Source organism: Acartia tonsa, chromosome 2, assembly GCF_053477335.1.
Source record: "Acartia tonsa isolate MP-2025a chromosome 2, ASM5347733v1, whole genome shotgun sequence".
In the NCBI taxonomy this organism is placed as follows: domain Eukaryota; kingdom Metazoa; phylum Arthropoda; class Copepoda; order Calanoida; family Acartiidae; genus Acartia; species Acartia tonsa.
The window spans coordinates 19724981-19743513 of record NC_137261.1 but is presented as its reverse complement, the minus strand read 5'-3'; the positions used below and the strand labels follow the sequence as shown (position 1 = coordinate 19743513).

Here is an 18533-nt window from a genome sequence, read left to right as displayed (position 1 = left end):
TTCTTTGTTAAAAAAAATTAGGCATTTACTTTAACATGCAACATTGAACATTTAAGTAAATATTATGTATATCCACCATTTTTTGCAGAAAGTAAAAAGTTTTTCCAGTGTAATACAATATCTGAACCAACGTGTAGAGGGTATCCTGCTGAAATATTGAGCAATAATACTTTTCCTTTCAATTATTTTCATATTTGCTTTCATCAGGACAAAAATGATTAACGAGGACAATTTTGTCCGATATAATTTTGATTCCCAATTCAATTGAACTTCCTAATACTTGTTTAAACGTAGCTAAATATGATATTTTAACTTTATAGGATGATTCTAATTGTAATAAAAACTTTAACAAACGGGAATATGTCCATCTTTCTTTATAAAGCCTCTCTACTTTTTAAAAAACCTGCTACTACTCACAACTTTTCAGAGATTTTTTGATTTATTAAAAGAAAAGCTTCTATAGTGGCTTACATTTTTTTAGTAGGATAAATGCCTTAACCCATAAACAGGCGCAACTTATTACAATGCAAAATTAGGACTTTTCAGACAAAAGTCGTGCAATCAAAGGGTTGGTTGTCTGTTAGATGATGCTCTAGATTATCTAAATAATCACATAAAAATCGAAGAAGAATCTCGCCCTTATGAGGTAAGGTAAGGTACATTTTCTTATGATACTTATTAATTATTTAAATGGCAATAATCGAAAGTGTACAACAAGTTGTTGATCAAAGACATAATTCAAAAAGATTAAAATACGAATATCTATCTCTATTCCTGTATTATTGCAGGCTTAAATTTACCGCGTTAAAGCTCTGAATTGCACTAAAATGTTTTGACGTTTCAAAATTTAAAATTTGTTCTATTTCATTTGTGTTTCAGTCCTCAAAAATCAAAGTATTTTCTTTGAGTTTCAAGTTTTTATTGACAAAGAAAAAACTATATTGGCATTTGATTTTTTTCATATTAGAATGTTATATTATCTGAAAATCTTTTTAGCTGCTTATAAAAAAGGACTCATATATTAATCATTACTGTCATCTTTCTCTGTGTGTGCTACCAAAGCCAAAATTTCATTCATTCTAGATTGGAGGAAGAATAATTCATCATTCATTATACTATCTCTGATATTTGAAAACTGCAAAACTGGTCAGTCCTAATTTAATTCAATCCAAAATTTCCAGTCATTTTACATGAAAACAAAATATTTCAAGCATTAAATTTTGGCCATTGCCAAAAAACGATTCATTTGGACTATATCATTCAATTTGGGATCTGATTTTGGACGTTTTTTAATGTTTATTGAATTAAGTCTTGCTCAATTAAATCAGCTAAGCCACCCAAAAACTCATTTCAAATATTTATAAAATTCTCCAATTTTATTCAAAAAAAAAATGTATATCTTTTACCAGGATAAATCTAGATTATTAATTTTCGAGAATTAGAATATCCAATTATTTTATAACCCTAAAGTTGTTAGGCCCACTAATAAGAAAACGTTATAGTAAAGGTGTCCCTAAAGTTTTATTATAATGTTTTCTTATTAGTTGGCCTAACAACTTTAGGGTCTTTTATTGAATTTTGATTTTTAAGTTAATTAAGTTGAGTGTTCAAACTTTTCAAATTAATAGTTTTAAAATACAGAAAAGGTAATTTCGGTTTCATCATGTCGAATGTGTACAGGAATTTATCGTCCATTGTCTTATCCCTTTAGATCCCTAAGAATATTCAATCAGCCTTAGCAACCAGTTTATGTTGTTTGATATGCAAAATTCTTAAATAGGATGGTCTAGCCCATGAGACGCTGTAGATGCAAATCTACAATAATTCGGACGTACTAACACAACCTAAATGTAGAGAAAGCTTTGCTATAAAACGCTAAACTATATTAATGTTTTGAATTGATTTGATGCAATATTTCTTGTATGAGGGAATTCAGACGGCAGATACTTAGGGCAGAATTTTCCAATTGATAGTTTTGGGGAAGGGTTGAATTTTCATGTATTGTTCTATTCCTGAATTTTGTCTAGTATGTAAATATTTAAAACAAAGGGCACATGGATCAAGTCAGGTTAATACACGGTACCAGGGATAGGTGACTGCAAGATAAATTAATCATCCCTTCAATATTCCTCTAATACATACAAGCTACACAACGCAAAGGGGTAGTTTCACGAAATGCATTTGAACTTAATTTAGTGAACCACATATTTTTTCCTAATTAATGGGTTAAACTACATTTATATAGCATATATTTGAAATAAATTCAATTTTCTACCAAGTAGTTTTTAAAATATCAAGACTTGAAAATTGTCTTCTTGTGATATATGCAATTTAAAAAGTTGATTTTCAAGTCTTGATATTTTAAAAACTACTTGGTAGAAAATTGAAATTCTTTCAAATATATACCATATAAATGTAGTTTAACCATTTAACCAGGATAAAATATGAGGTTCACTAAATTAAGATCAAATGCATTTCATGAAACTACCCCTTTACGTTTTTTATTTTATTATTGTCCATCATTGACATATCCTTAGATACCTGGGGTAATCCTTTTAGGGATTAATCTTTATATGTTAGTGCTTATGTTTAGTATAATTCACTGCAAAATAATAGCGAGTCTTTTAGATCATAGACATCAAAATAATAATAATCATTAAAGATTGAATCAATAACTTAAGGAAGGGGGGAATGCTTTGGAAAATAAACAGATAAGCGTAAGATGCTAAATATTTTTATGAAACAATAATCTTTTCGATAAATCAATAAGAAAAATTAATTTTTTAGAGTGTATAATAATTGTATTTATCGTGGGTGTGCATAAATATGCAATTACCAGACGTTGGATGCTTTATTTTGCTTAGTGATGTTTATATTGTTAACCCTTATTTAGATAAAGCGATGGGGGTTCATAAAAAATATTTAAAATTGCAAAATGATAATATAATAATGCCCCTAGAGACTAGGGGCAAAGCCGCTAGTAATCATATAAAATAATAAAGATGCTTTTTATGTTGTTTTTAAGTTTAAAGTTCAATCGAGAATTTAAGATAAAAATTTATAAGATATTTAATTTGAAAAATATATTGAAATAGCTTGAATTTTATTCTTGAATCAAACCATTTTTATAAATTGATAAGCTTCTTTTGTCTGAAGCGAAGCATCTCGATAACCATTGAGCCATTACTGTTTTCCTTCTATTTGTAATAGCAATTAATAATCATAAAATATTCTATTCAAAACTAGTATGTACAAAGAATATTTCATTTATATTGTTTAGTAAATAATGTTTTAATGGTTCAAAATTTAAAAATGGAGATAAAAATCTTTAAATCCTACGCATTTTTCTAACCTTCTGTACGCATCTGTACCCATAGATAACAAAAAGAATACAAAGAGGGGAAAAACGGTTTAAATTACAATAACTAAAAAACGTACTTTCGAGGGTAGATTGGAAACTGTAAAAATAATTAGAATAAAAATTTATGAAAAATTAAGGGAAAAAAGACAAGTTAAAAATTAAACGAAAGATTCTGTCGCCAAAACTCAAAATTGAATATATTTATATGCAAATGACCTTTCCCTGTAAAACATTACAAATTTCCAATATTGCTTACCTTTATTTTCTTCAGTAAACGTATCCCTGTTGATTTGGTACGTGAACATAGAACATATCCATACACATTAATCATATTTTCTTGTTTCAAAACTTGCCCATTTCCTACTTATTCGTCATTTCTTTGGTTTCAGCGGTGCTACATAATAATTCAAGTTGTACACCTGTTTTTTGTGATTTTTCCAAAACATACAATTTCATATAGGCTTTGCATTTAAAACTTTTTATTTTTTTAATAATCTACATTAACTTTAGGAATAACCATAATCTTTTGCATTTACTACCAAAGATGTTAACTACTATAAAGTTTTAAAAACACATTGATTTATTAATAACTAGCTGCTAATCCCCTAGCTTTTAGCTAAGAAGAACATGTATATGCTAGAAAAATAGCCTAAAACCATCCCAAGACTTAATCTGATAATGAAATAGCCTGAAACCATCACAGGACCTATATGAAGCCTTCCTACAATAGAGAATTCAATCGGCTCAGTAATTATTGGGATCTTAAGCGTCAGATAAAAACCCTTACTACTTTTTTATAATAGGATAGCTATTCAAAATTCATTATCATATTGTTGTGAAATATTTCAACAGTCACATGTAAATATTTCAATTTCTTTTAGTCGTTTTAATAATGCATATTGTTATCCTTGTGTTCATAATCTTTGTCAGATTTCTGGCATGTTGGTATGTTATCCTTGTGTGCATAATCTCTGTCAGATTTTTGGCATGTTTGTGTGTTATCCTTGTGTTCCTAATCTCTGTCACATTTCTCATATTGGTATGTTATCCTTGTGTGCATAATCTCTGTCAGATTTTTGGCATGTTATTATGGTATCCTTGTGTGCGTGTAATCTCTGTCATATGTCTGGCATATTGGTATTTTATCCTTGTGTCCTAATCTCTGTCAGATTTGTGGCATGTTTGTATGTTATCCTTGTGTCCTAATCTCTGTCAGATTTGTGGCATGTTTGTATGTTATCCTTGTGTCCTAATCTCTGTCAGATTTGTGGCATGTTTGTATGTTATCCTTGTGTTCGTAATCTCTGTCAGATTTGTGGCATGTTGTTATGGTATCCTTGTGTGCGTGTAATGTCATATGTCTGACATGTTGGTATGTTATCCTTGTGTTCCTAATCTCTGTCAGATTTGTGGCATATTTGTATGTTATCCTTGTGTTCCTAATCTCTGTCAGATTTCTGTCATGTCGGTATGTTATCCTTGTGTGCGTAATCTCTGTCATATTACTGGCATGTTGGTATGTTATCCTTGTGTTCCTAATCTCTGTCAGATTTGTGGCATATTTGTATGTTATCCTTGTGTTCCTAATCTCTGTCAGATTTCTGTCATGTCGGTATGTTATCCTTGTGTGCGTAATCTCTGTCATATTACTGGCATGTTGGTATGTTATCCTTGTGTTCCTAATCTCTGTCAGATTTGTGGCATGTTTGTATGTTATCCTTGTGTTCCTAATCTCTGTCAGATTTGTGGCATGTTGGTATGTTATCCTTGTGTTCCTAATCTCTGTCAGATTTGTGGCATATTTGTATGTTATCCTTGTGTTCCTAATCTCTGTCAGATTTCTGGCATGTTGGTATGGTATTCTTGTGTTCCTAATCTCTGTCAGATTTGTGGCATGTTGGTATGTTATCCTTGTGTTCCTAATCTCTGTCAGATTTGTGGCATATTTGTATGTTATCCTTGTGTTCCTAATCTCTGTCAGATTTCTGGCATGTTGGTATGGTATTCTTGTGTTCCTAATCTCTGTCAGATTTGTGGCATGTTGGTATGGTATTCTTGTGTTCCTAATCTCTGTCAGATTTGTGGCATGTTGGTATGTTATCCTTGTGTTCCTAATCTCTGTCAGATTTGTGGCATATTTGTATGTTATCCTTGTGTTCCTAATCTCTGTCAGATTTCTGGCATGTTGGTATGGTATTCTTGTGTTCCTAATCTCTGTCAGATTTGTGGCATGTTGGTATGTTATCCTTGTGTTCCTAATCTCTGTCAGATTTGTGGCATATTTGTATGTTATCCTTGTGTTCCTAATCTCTGTCAGATTTCTGGCATGTTGGTATGGTATTCTTGTGTTCCTAATCTCTGTCAGATTTGTGGCATGTTGGTATGTTATCCTTGTGTGCGTAATCTCTGTCATATTACTGGCATGTTGGTTTATTTATCCTTGTGTTCCTAATCTCTGTCAGATTTGTGGCATGTTGGTATGTTATCCTTGTGTTCCTAATCTCTGTCAGATTTGTGGCATGTTTGTATGTTATCCTTGTGTTCCTAATCTCTGTCAGATTTCTGGCATATTGGTATGTTATCCTTATGTTCATATCTCTGTCAGATTTGTGGCATGTTGGTATGTTATCCTTGTAGTGGTTATCATATGATGGATTCAAGGCAGCAGGATGTGGGGATATCCAGGAATTTTATACAGTAAGGTCAAGAAAAATTACCTTATGGCATGAATCTAAAGGGATAACAAAATGGTCGATAAATTGATGTACATCCCAAATGCTGATGCCCTTCTGTAGATTTAAATAAGTGGTTGAAACCTTTGAACACTCAACACATTGAGCCAACGAATTAAAATTCACCCAAGTCCCAAAAGTTGTTAAGCCAGCGAATAAGATAACGATATTATAAAACGTTGGGGACTAGTATAATAAACAGTCCATTTTCCCCTCTCTCTCTGACCTTATGGACTAGTAAATATTGCAGACATGAACAATTTAATTGCATCATAGATTAACGATAAAATAATCTCCCTCCCAATACAAATATAATAATTTTGTATTTTAAGACGTGAATATATTAGAGGAAGAAATGGGTGTCGATTAATTTCTCTTCAGTTTTCCTAACAAAACATACACTGTTACAGATGCCTCTTTATGTACAGTTGAAGCCAAGTGTCCATAATACAAAGAAGTAGGATGTCTATGTGTTCGTATGTCTGGAGCTAACGATCTCGGTAACCGCTTAACCGAACAAAATGGTCCTGTGTTGGTTTAAGGCTATTTTCAAGATTTGTTATCATTGCAAGTAAACGTTCTTGTTTGCTACACAACCTGTTATTTTATAACCTTTAGGATTTTCCTTACCGTTTATTGGTTGTTTTAATGTGTGTATGGGTGTTTGTGTGTGTGTGTGTGTGTGTGTGTGTGTGTGTGTGTGTGTGCATGTGTTGAGTGCGTATATGAATTGCGCAAAAATGTTGGGTTAATGCATTTTCTCGCGACCCTCACTCTAAGAAATGATCAAATGATTATGACTAGTGCAGGGCTGCAGGTATAGGCATTAAAGATGTTTATGGTGAGATATTTGTTTATCTTACATTTGCCTAAGACTGAGTTTAGTTCTTAAAAGTTTGACCCATTGACGAGTGGTTACCGCACTGCGTTATGATTGGGAAAATCCAAGTTCAAGTCCCCACATAGACTTTGCACTTGATTGACATATGTAGTTGCAATTTGCCTGAATATAATCACGCAACCTTCCCCGCGATACCCTTAGGTTGCAAGGAGGGAGATTTGTAGGAAATTAGGATTCTAGTTATATCAAGCAACTTAAATCATGCTTTCCCTCGTCCATGCTCCTCATTAACATGTGAGTGACATTAATTAGATTGGCTTTACATGTAACACATAGGCCAAGGTGATGTAATAAGCAAATTGCTTCCACGAGAGTAAGGGGGTAAGCTTCTTGAAATGTATCAAAGACGCTACTCAGCTGTTGCGTTGAGCTTACCAATCAAAGATTGGCCAAAGGATTCTCACCAAATCTAAATCCTAACTAACGAGAATAAAAATAAACAAAAACATCATCTTGTTCTTAATATTCTTAGAAATATTTCAGACGTCTATCTCGCACAATAACCAAAATTTAAATGATAATTCACCATATTTTAAATAGATTTCTAATAGTGGTAATTTTTCTTGTGATTTAAAGTGCCGCAAAGTTGGGGTCAAAAGACTTCATTCTGCATAGTTTAGCCTTACAGGGACAGATACTCTAAAAAAAACTAATTTTAACAGACTTGATTTGACTTTTAGTAGGATTGGCTTCCATTGTAGATAAGTATATAAAATTATAGGTAAAAGATGAAAATTTTAATACTCCAATTTAATATTTACTTTCAGACTTTAGGTAACTATCTTTTTCGAATAATAATTCCTTTTTGTATATAGATAGAGAAATTATTGGCGGGTGTATCTAAAGAGTGATTCAACCATAGAAGATCATATGGTAGATTGATGTTGCATATATCACAAGAAAATGATTTAAATATCTTGAATCTACATAGTAGAAAGTGCTTCAGATATTTTAAGTAATATAATAGGAAAGAATACTAGTTATTCCAAGTTTAAATGCCTTTCATGTAGCCAAAAAATTACACGAAATTAAACATATCATATCAATTTAAAGTTTATCAATTTATTAAGGGGGAGGTAGGTTGTGCTAAATTCCGTAAAGGTGTGAGTTTTAAGGCTTAAAAACGGTAATAGAACGATAAAATTTATGTTAACTTTTAAAAATAAATTGTCTATAGTTTTTTTTCAATTAGGAATACACATATTTAGTGAATATTATTGTTCTACTACTATTTTTAAGGCTTAAAACTCACACCTTTACGAAATTTTAGCACAGCCTACCTCCCTCTTGATAACAGAAATATCGTCTGAATTTGGCTAAATATAAAATACTTGGAACCACTTTATTTTAATTGGATTTGAGGTTGAAGTGATTATGATCTGACATGATTGATTATCCCAAAACTTGGAGGTTGAATTCTTTATTTAGCAAGTAGACAACCCATCTTTAAGGAGCTAATTAAGGGGGTTTCTTTTAGTGAAAAAGGGGATTTAACTACTTTTTCCCTTCATTTTTCTTTCATTATGAATCATTTGTCCTTTTTTGAACATTCTTACTAAAGATTACTAAAATTATTTTTTAAATAAATACATTCTTTATTACTAGCGGCTACGCCCCTAGAGGCCGCTAGTGGCACTTTGAATGTTTTTTTTTATTTAAAATATCTAATTACAGAAATAAGGGGGGGGGGAAGTTCTGACACATTTGCGTAAACCTGGTGTATAGGCTTTATCTTTGGACTGAGAGGATAGGTTATTAGGGATAAAATCATTCTTATATGATGAATTTCCCCCAGATTTAAGATTTTTTGGATAGGCCTCCAGGTTCCAGAGCTCCAGGCCTCCAGGTGGTCTCTGTACAGGTAAAAATGAAAAAAAAATTTTTTTTTTAAGAGTTAGATGTCAGCTTATGAGACAAAATATGTATGTTTTTTCTTCAAATATGTGAATAACAATCAAAAAGAAGCATATTTTGTTTTATAAGTCAACCTCTAACTCTTCAAAAAAAATCTTATTTTTAATTTTTACCTGTACAGAGACCACCTGGAGGCCTGGAGCTCCGGAACCTGGAGGCCTATCAAAAAATCTTAAATCTGGGGGAAATTCATCATATAAGAATGATTTTATCCCTAATAACCTATCTTCTCAGTCCAAAGATAAAGCCTATACACCAGGTTTACGCAAATGTGTCAGAACTTTCCCCCCCCCCTTGGTTTATGTTTCGTTCAAGTCTCTTTTTTGGGAGGGGTAATTTTTTTCTAGGGGCGATTTCTCCTGAGAGGGGTGTGATACCCTCCCCCAAAATAGTTATAAACCTTCCCGGACTTATGAGAAGCTACCCTGTTAAGGAGAACCCGATCGGTTGAGCGGCAAGCGAGATCCTTCGGTACAAACACACAAACACTGCAGACATCCTGTTACTTTAGTATAAGGATTGTTTTATGAAATTAAGTTTATATTAGGCATATTTCTTCTTTTTTTTGAACCAAAAAAGTCGTATTAGAAATAATTATAAAATCATTTGTATCAAACTTTGTTGTGTTAAATATTCCCTCTGTCCCTGTATTATAGTCATGATTTAGTATGTCAACAAAAGGTTTACCCTGAGTGTAAACTATTCCCTCTATCCCTGTAGTATAATCATGATTTAGTATGTCAACAAAAGGTTTACCCTGAGTGTAAACTAGTCCCTCTGGCGATGGTAACAGTGTTTAAACAATACTACAGTTAATTTTAAGCAGCAATTTTAATTTACTTTTTTATTAGTGTTCCTCAGGATAAAACTTTAGCTGCTGCTCTATAAATCGTAATTTCGGCTAGTAATAAAGATCAGCTGCTGATTTTCCTATAAAAGGTCATGTGGTCCTCTAATATAGAGGCTGAAAACTTTACTAAATGTTTATCTTGTAAGGAATGCATGAACACTCCTGGCAATTACATGTGGGAAAAGGTTGCTTTAGATGTTTGAGAAAGTGTTCATACAATTTAATAAACAAAAATGTTTTAACCCTTAACGGTCGGGGGGGGGGGGCGTTGAACGCCCCCCCCATCTGGTTTTTTCTATCTCATTTTCTGTGTGTGAAAGATAAAGAGCCCAAACTGCTTGACTTTTTAAGTATTGGTATGACACATAACTGAGAGTTGGAATTTTTTGAATATCTCCATCCTGGCGGGCACAGGATGCCAGCAAACCTGGCAGGGTCATCCAGGTAAAGAGCAAAAATATTTTTTTGACTAAAACAAAGCATTTTATCATACCAAAATACAAAAAAATCCTTTAGTAGTACATCCTTATATGAAATACAGGTGTTCAAGTCATTTTCAGGTTCCAGGTATGATCCTGCAGGTCCTGATCCTCCAGGTCTCCAGAAATCTTTAAAAGGCTCCTGTGGCCGCAATTTTTGACTTAGAGACTTCAAATTTTTAACTTAAGCTTTTCTTACATGTCTACATAACGTATTAAAATTTCATGAAGATCCGCCGCCGTTTTCCCGCCGACCGATAACTGCGGCGGCTGGCAGCTGCCAAGTAAAGCTGCGGCCGCTGAAATTTATATTTTGATATTTCTAATGTAAAATTTACATAAAAATAAACATTTTCTGGGAAAAAAAATTTTCTTCTAGCTTCAAAAATAAGAAAATTACAGCCGTTTGAAATTTTTAAATAAAAAAAGACCTAAAAACAAAGGTTGTTAAATAAAAGGGTGAAGGAAGCGAAAATTGACTTAGACCTATAAAAGGTCGGAAATTCATTATCAAACAGGGGACTTGCACAAAAAAATTTAGCCCTCTAGCTCTAATAGAAACTGAGATAATTAGGGGGGGCGTTGAACGCCCCCCCCCCCCCCCCGACCGATTAAGGTGCGGCAAGGGGCCCGACTGTAAAGGGTTAATCTATTTTTTTTAATATTTGAAACTTTATTAGGATTTTTTGGCCTCTTTTAGTTATTTATGTATGTAAGAAGTTAGAATATGTGTTCCTTTTATTAAACTAGCAGCTACACCACAAAAAAGCTTACAACTTATAATAGTTACATGTTACATTTTGTGAATATATTTATTTATGAATTATTATTGCATCTATGTAAATGTTTGCATCAATGATTTTCATCATTTCGGAATTTTCACCTATTTTTAGGACAACTTAATAAAGGCTAAAAAGTCAGAAGTTTAGTTTATGTATTAACGTTTCAATTAAGAGTAGTTAGTGCGCCCTCATCATCTAGGGAATATGTATTCGATGCTTGAAAAAATAGCCGAAAACTATCTCAATACTTGAATCTAAAAGTAAAATAGCCTAAATTCATCTAGGGACCTATATGAATCATCCCTAATAGCCTAAAACAATCTCAATACTTGCATCTAAAAGTAAAATAGCATAAATTTATCTTGGGACCTATATGAATCATCCCTAAAGTATAGAACCTAATTGGATCAGCAGTCATTGAGATCTTAAGCTTCAGACAAAAAATTCTTACTACTTTTTACTATTTTTTTCTGATTTTAAAATTTGATTTTTACATTTGTTTAAATTGGGTTTCTCTGCAATGCAAAGTCCAGTGGTTTGCGAAATCCATACTGTCAAAAAGACAGACAAACATATTACTACTTCTATAATAATCAAGTTACAAAATACATTTTTGACTAGATGCCTTAGAAATCCTAAGTTACCATCATTAAGCTAAAAATAATAGTGATGTGTTATCATTGATGCTTATAACAACCATGTTATTCATCTAAATGTGGTTTACGGTTATAACACAATTTAGGAACTTTGTACATTAACACAAGAATGATAGTGTTAGAAATTAGTGCAGCATTTTCAAAATAATATGAAACCATATGCTAATGGTATTTCATTCTTAATTAGTATATAAAAAGTAGAAGGAATTAGGGATCTAAATGGATAAGATAATGGCTGATAAAGTTTTGTATATCCCCAGTAATTATACACAAAATTACTCCTATTGTAGATTACAATTTATGGTTAGACATTTGGACACTCAACTTAATCAACCGACAAATCAAAATTTGATCAAAGTCCCCAAAGTTGTTAAACAAATGAATAAGGATTGTTAGTATAATACTTTGGGAACTAGTGTATTAAACGGCCAAATGTCTCCTCCCTCCCTGAGTAGGAATATTCCTATAAAAATCAGTTGACATTTATCTTATAGCAGCTGGGTAAATCCAGTTATACGACATTACGACAATCCATAATTATATAAAAGATGCCTTACAAAAAAAAGACTTTATTAAAAATGGAAACTAAAATATCAAATATTGATTCATGTAAAAAAAAAGCAATTTCTCAGACAAAAAACCTCGCCCCAAGAAATCAATATGTACAATTGATTGTATTTTAAATACAGGGATTGTAAATTTTTTCTTTTCATATCATGGTTCGAGGAATAGATAGAGGAAAGAACAATTTAACTTCAAATCAATATTTCCGAGATAAACCAGTGCAATTGGGGGGAATTAGAATACCCTGCCTTGATACTTTGGATGCTTTCATTCTTGTTTTTATGCAAATTTGAGCTCAGCCTACAAATTTTCAAAGATGGGAAAAGATATTCAGTGAATTTTAGTGAGGTAGGGGACATTCGTTGGCTGATTGGTTTTTGAATTTTGATTGGTTGGTTGCAAACTAGAAGTTTTCAAACTTTTCAACCAATAGTCTACAGAATTGATAATTTACTTAGCATCATTGGTAATGGAAATTTTATTTATTGATCATTATCTTATCCCTTAAGATCCCTTAATCAATTTAAATTTTATGTTTGTTTATGGTAAGCTCTAGAATATGAGTTCTGGAAAATTCCCAATTTATGGTATTATATCAGGAATAAAATTATAAAAAAAAAAACATTTATTTACACACAAGAGGTTGATAAACAAAATTACCACTTTTCTAGAGTTAAAATAATAGAGGAAAAGTTTGAACACTGTTAATTTGAACCAACCAATCAAGATGTTAAATGAAGTATCCAAAGTTTTTAACTAATGATATGAAACTTTGGGCACCAGTAAGTTTAATTTAAAGTCTAATGTACTCTCCCTCCCTGGGTTTATTGGAAGTAAACAAAATCCTATTAAAAAAGTAAATATTAACACAAACTTTTAACAATTTAAATGATTGATTACATGTCCAGTGTCCATAGGTAAAAATGCATACATATATAATATTACATATGCTTGCAATTGCCCCTGAGCGAAAATTGAATTGTATAATTTTTTATTCTTGTTAGATTGCATATTTAAAGATTTACTTTCATTTTATGATTTTAAAAATGCAATTGTTTTAATTGAAAAGAATTTCATCTCTTATTTGGCAGTAAAGATATCTATATAATGGATGTAAAATAAGTTTTCAAATATAAATATCCAAAACGAAAGTATAGCAAAATCTTTTTTTAAGTATTAAGAAAATAAATTTACTGTGAAAAATTTTAATGGATTAACTTTAAATAAGTTCGGAAAATTGTTGTTTTTTGTTGGCTGGTCTTTTAGCACATAAAACACAGTGAACATTGACAAAAAAAATGTATTTATATTAAAGGAAAAAATGAAGAATAAACTTTGCATTGTAGAACTAAAGTCTTTAGTTTAAAATGCTTCGCTTTGCGAGACGTAATCGTTCTTGTTATTTATAATTTCATTCTTTAAACTTTTACAGTTGAACTCAAAGGTGAAAGATGCTGGTTGACAATTTGTAAACCTCTGATGCCTGCTGTATAACATCTCCTCGGGTTGAGTCTCATTATTCGACTCTTAAGGAGCACATTCACCCCTTCCACATTTGTAATCTCAAAACACTTATTAACCCTATGTACACTAGCCCACAAAGTTCTACAATACCGTTTTCTTATTCGTTAACTTAACAACATTGGGGACTTTTATTGAATTTTAATTGGTTTGTTTATTCAGTTAGGTGTTCAAACGTTTAACCACCATAGAAGGAGTAATTTTGTGTATCATAGAGATTAATTTGTCGGCCATTGTCTCATCCCTTTAGATCCATGGGTCAAAATGGCTTGAAGGCCGGTTTGGTCCACTTGTTATCAAAGGGTTTTTACCACAACTCGTGTCCTACTTAGTGACAAATGTTTGTCAAATCATTTCCAACCTTTTAACCCTGAATATACATGGATGCAGGGTGCATGAGAGGGGGATAATGACCAATAATTTAATCAACAATCTTATCTCTACCTCTCAATCTAAAGGCAGATTTTTAAAACTATAGTCTGCTAGAAGATTCAAATGTCGTCTATTTTCAAACACCAAAATTCACATGTATACGTTTCTGTAAAAGGGTGTTAAAATCTGCATTAGTTGTTACACCAGATTATCATGTACTCTAATGAAGGGAAAGTTTACCCCATCCCCTAGGTACTAGGCTACATACATAGTTCTAAACCGTTTGTTTTCAGTTAAAGTCAATCTTTTTATTATAATCTAAAGTCTCTTGTCCCTGTCAGGGACAAGGGACCAGGATTCTGACAATCAATTCTAAAAGAAATTTCTCCACAACCTCTTTCATTATATCACCCCCCCCCATCCTTCTTTCCCACTACCCTTTAGTTCCATAAAAAAATTTACGTTAATATACGTCTCATTATATATAATTTTGGGCAATTTCAAATGGAATGAAATGTTGAATCACAGCCCTTTATTCCTGTAAAATCTGACAGTTTACAGAGGTTAGCAACAAGAAAGATAACGTTTACAAAAATTTTGGAAGATTTCTAAATACATTAAAATTTTTTTAATGAACAATACAGTTTTAAGATAGGTTATATTGTTAGTATATTGTGATTCCTAATAATTTAACAACTATAGAAATCACTTTAGTAGAGGTGTCAGTCAAGATTTACCAACTTTATGGCGAGACAATTTTATTTCTTTCTTATCCGTAATTCAAAAATTTCTCGTATTTATTTTTTGTGGGGTGAGGGGAGGGATAGATATACTGAAATAATATTCAATGTCGACAAATTATTTAACTAATGCCATTTTACCTCACCCCCCCCCCCCCCACACACAACCCTATATAACAGCTTGCACGTCTAGATGTTGCTTCTCCAGTTACTAAGTAAAATTTTTAAAATATACTTAATTTTTTACTCAAAAATTCGTTTTGTTCAACTTTTTTTGTTGCATTTTGGCATCTATTGATTTTAGATTGATTACACAAACAGAATTTTTAACTCAATAAGCTTATTCTATTTACTATTGGCCAATTCCTGTATTCATGAGTTCAAATACAAATAGACTACACAACTTTTTTATTTGAATTTACACGTTTTGTGCAAAAGAGAAACTAAAAGAAACTTTGTGTTCTAAATATTCTTTGATTCTATGTTTGAGTTTGTTTTGGAGTTTTTTACATGCGTAGCATCACTATAAGTGCTTGTCCCCCTCAAAGTAGTTGTTTTTAATCAAGTCTTTGGAAGGTCTATTCTATTACTTTTATTTTAAACTTTATTGTTTTTTTATGTTATAGTTTTGAAAATTATCAAAATGAAAATCAATAATAAATGAGATGTTTTTAATTTATCTACATAACTTTTAATGAGCTACATTTCATTAAAATTATTTAAAATCTACCAGTTCATATCTTGTGGACAAAGACTTTACATTTATTAAAATATCCAAGCTTTTCTTCTATGTTTTCTGAACTAGTATTTTGTATTAATACATCTAGGGGCATTTGGCATCCTAGTTTTCTGTGTGGATGTGTCGGTGTCTCTGCATGTGTGTCTTTCTGTGTGTGTGTGTTTGTGTGAGTCTGTTTGTGTAAGTCTGTGTGTGTGTGTGAATCTGTGTGTGGTTTAAAATAGTTTTTAGTTTGCATTTAAATATGGTCAGCATTTAAGACTTAACTAGATAATCTGCTAACATTTTAAATATAGGAATTGAAAAATAGACTAAAAAAGATTTTAGTTTTTTACCATGTAGTTTTTGATTTTGCAATAATATTTCATAAAATCTAAGGTGAGTAAGGGGGGCGGATGTGACACTTCTAAAAATCATAGGAACTTGCTGTAACTTTTTTTAGTTGGATTCCTTTGACTTTAAGTTTTGGTTTCAAAAGTGTCACCCCCCCCCCCTTCTTAATACTAGACACTAGAAAAAATGTGTTTAATTTATATATTTTTTACATTTGTTTATTCCAATATCACTGTTTCTATCTGTTTAAATTACTCAAAATAGGTACTTAAGGCCTGCACAAGAGAAAGGATATAAAACCATTGAAACTCGATAAGCTTATCATTGCTCAGCTATTAAAAACAAGGACAAATATTGTATAGGGCAGCAAAGAAAGCAACGCGGTATATTGCTAGGGAATTGATATTATGAAACGGATAAAAATTCCAAAAGTGGATTTGTTCTAAAAATATGCAATGGGGAAGCGAGCCTCGAAAATTCATTATTGTAAAAAATCTTCCAATGTTAATTTTGAAATCTTCTAAGAAAATGCACATATATTATTTTACTTTTAACACTTTTATAATTTTCGCCGGACACTTAAAAAAAATGTATTTAGCTGTAATTTTAAAATGACTGCAAATGCCATTAATGCCTAACTAGACGTCACATTGTCTCAATTAAAGTGCATTTTACTGTAACAAGGATAAATATGCCCATAACTTTTACATCCACTTTGGATAAAATAAGATATATATCAGATAATAAGAGAGGTTATCCATAGAGCTAGCCCTAAACATAATTTATGCTCTTTGTTTCTAAATTAAAAATCTTGGGATGGTTTCAGGGGCGTCCAAGCTTTTTTTTTTGGGGGGGGTAAAAAATTTTAGGGGGGGGGTAATTCGTGTTTGGGGGGGGTAAAATGGCGCGCGAAGCGCGCCGAAATTTTTTTTTACCCCCCCTAAAGTCTGTTGGGGGGGTAAATACTCCCCCCAAATCTGTTGGGGGGGGTAATTACCCCCCCCAAACTAATTTACCCCGGGGGTAAAATTTTTGGGGGGGGTAATTTAATTATATAAAAAAAGCACCTACCTAATCTATTAAGTTAATAATAAGTACTATCTTATAACATAAAGTAGTAAGTAAGGTTTATTTGACTATAGCTTCAGATTTCATTACTTTTAATACTGAGTTCTCCTTTTTAGGAAAGCTTCACATAGATCCCATGATGGTTCCACACTATTATAGGTCAATCCTTTGAGTGGTTTTAGGCTATTTTTCTCCTCCCTTTTTACCCTTTAGAAAACACGAGTTCTTAGATGCTAAGGGCGCCACTACTATTCAAATATATAGTAGTATCTCATTCTTTAGAACATAAAAATACAATAATTAACTCACTAACCAATGAACCAATATGATTTTACTTTAAAGTGAAGCGTCTTATAGGTCCTGGTAAGTTTTAGAGACACCCTGGCATCCTCCCAAAAGAAATCGCCTATAGAAATTCTTTTTCATTATTTAATGAAATATTTAATTTAGTTAGGTATCTATTTTATGGAATCTTCAGTGCTTTACAATTACATCATAGATCCCCGGGATGGTTTTAGCCCTTATAAAGGCCCAAGCAAATAAAACATGATCAAACTATTAAATTTTTTGTTATCATGGTTAAGAACTGTTTTAACTGGTTGGACAGTAAAATTTTTTTTTAAAGAACATTCAACCCCCCCCAAAATGGTTTGGGGGGGGTAAATACCCCCCCCCCCCAAAATCGTTGGGGGTGCCTACGGCACCCCCAAGGTAGGGGTAATTTTTTTTGGGGGGGGGTATTGTTCACAAAATTTTGGGGGTGCCTACGGCACCCCCAAAATCGTTTGGGGGTGCCAAATGGCCCATTACCCCCCCCCTTGGACGCCTATGGATGGTTTAATGCCATTTTTAGTTTTTTCTCTCTTCCTTATTGTTTTAAGGGTTTAATATGTTAGGGACAAAGTAACTTGCTTTACATTAAACAAATATGACATAAAAATTTAGAAACTATGGTAATTAAAATTATTGATAGATTTATCGTATGACGCTTTTTGGATACATAATCTCTCAAGCCTAAGTACTTTTTGATGAGAGGAAAGTTATCCTTATCACTTTTAAATTACCAAACAACATTAATCCCTTAATTAATGCTCTGCAGTGTAGTAGCGATTCTACTCAAATATCTGTGCGTTTGTTAGTTACGTCAAAAAGAAAATATGATTTTCCTGGCTGCTTCTGCTATTAAAGACAAGATATATGAAATTTTAAAATTAGATTTATTTTTATATTGGACATAATAATAATGGATGTATAAATGTCAGTGTTGGACTTATTAAAGGAAGTACCTTAAAGTATGACTAAAGTTTCGTAGAGGTTTTTACATTTGCCAAAAATCATGCCGTTAGTCTGTCGATGAATAAAAATTGCAGGGTCCCTTTGAATAATGACTATCACATCTATAAATGTGTTATTTCTTATTTTTACTAACGAATTTGTCAACTAATGGATGTTGTCATCCTTGTTTGATAAATTATAGTGAAAGTATAATGTTAAATATGTACTTGAAATTATTAAACCATT

The 18533-nt window shown here is 32.1% G+C and overlaps 3 protein-coding genes across 5 annotated transcripts in view; 2 read left to right on the top strand and 1 right to left on the bottom strand.

Moving 5' to 3' along the window:
• LOC145306512 (uncharacterized) overlaps positions 1-18533 on the bottom strand; it is a 370409-nt gene that overhangs the window by 240578 nt on the left and 111298 nt on the right. The window lies entirely within an intron of this gene.
• LOC145306518 (uncharacterized) overlaps positions 1-18533 on the top strand; it is a 288222-nt gene that overhangs the window by 201982 nt on the left and 67707 nt on the right. The window lies entirely within an intron of this gene.
• The window catches only part of sigmar (Tumor necrosis factor alpha-induced protein 8-like protein sigmar), a 113927-nt gene that overhangs the window by 48510 nt on the left and 46884 nt on the right, over positions 1-18533 (top strand). The window lies entirely within an intron of this gene.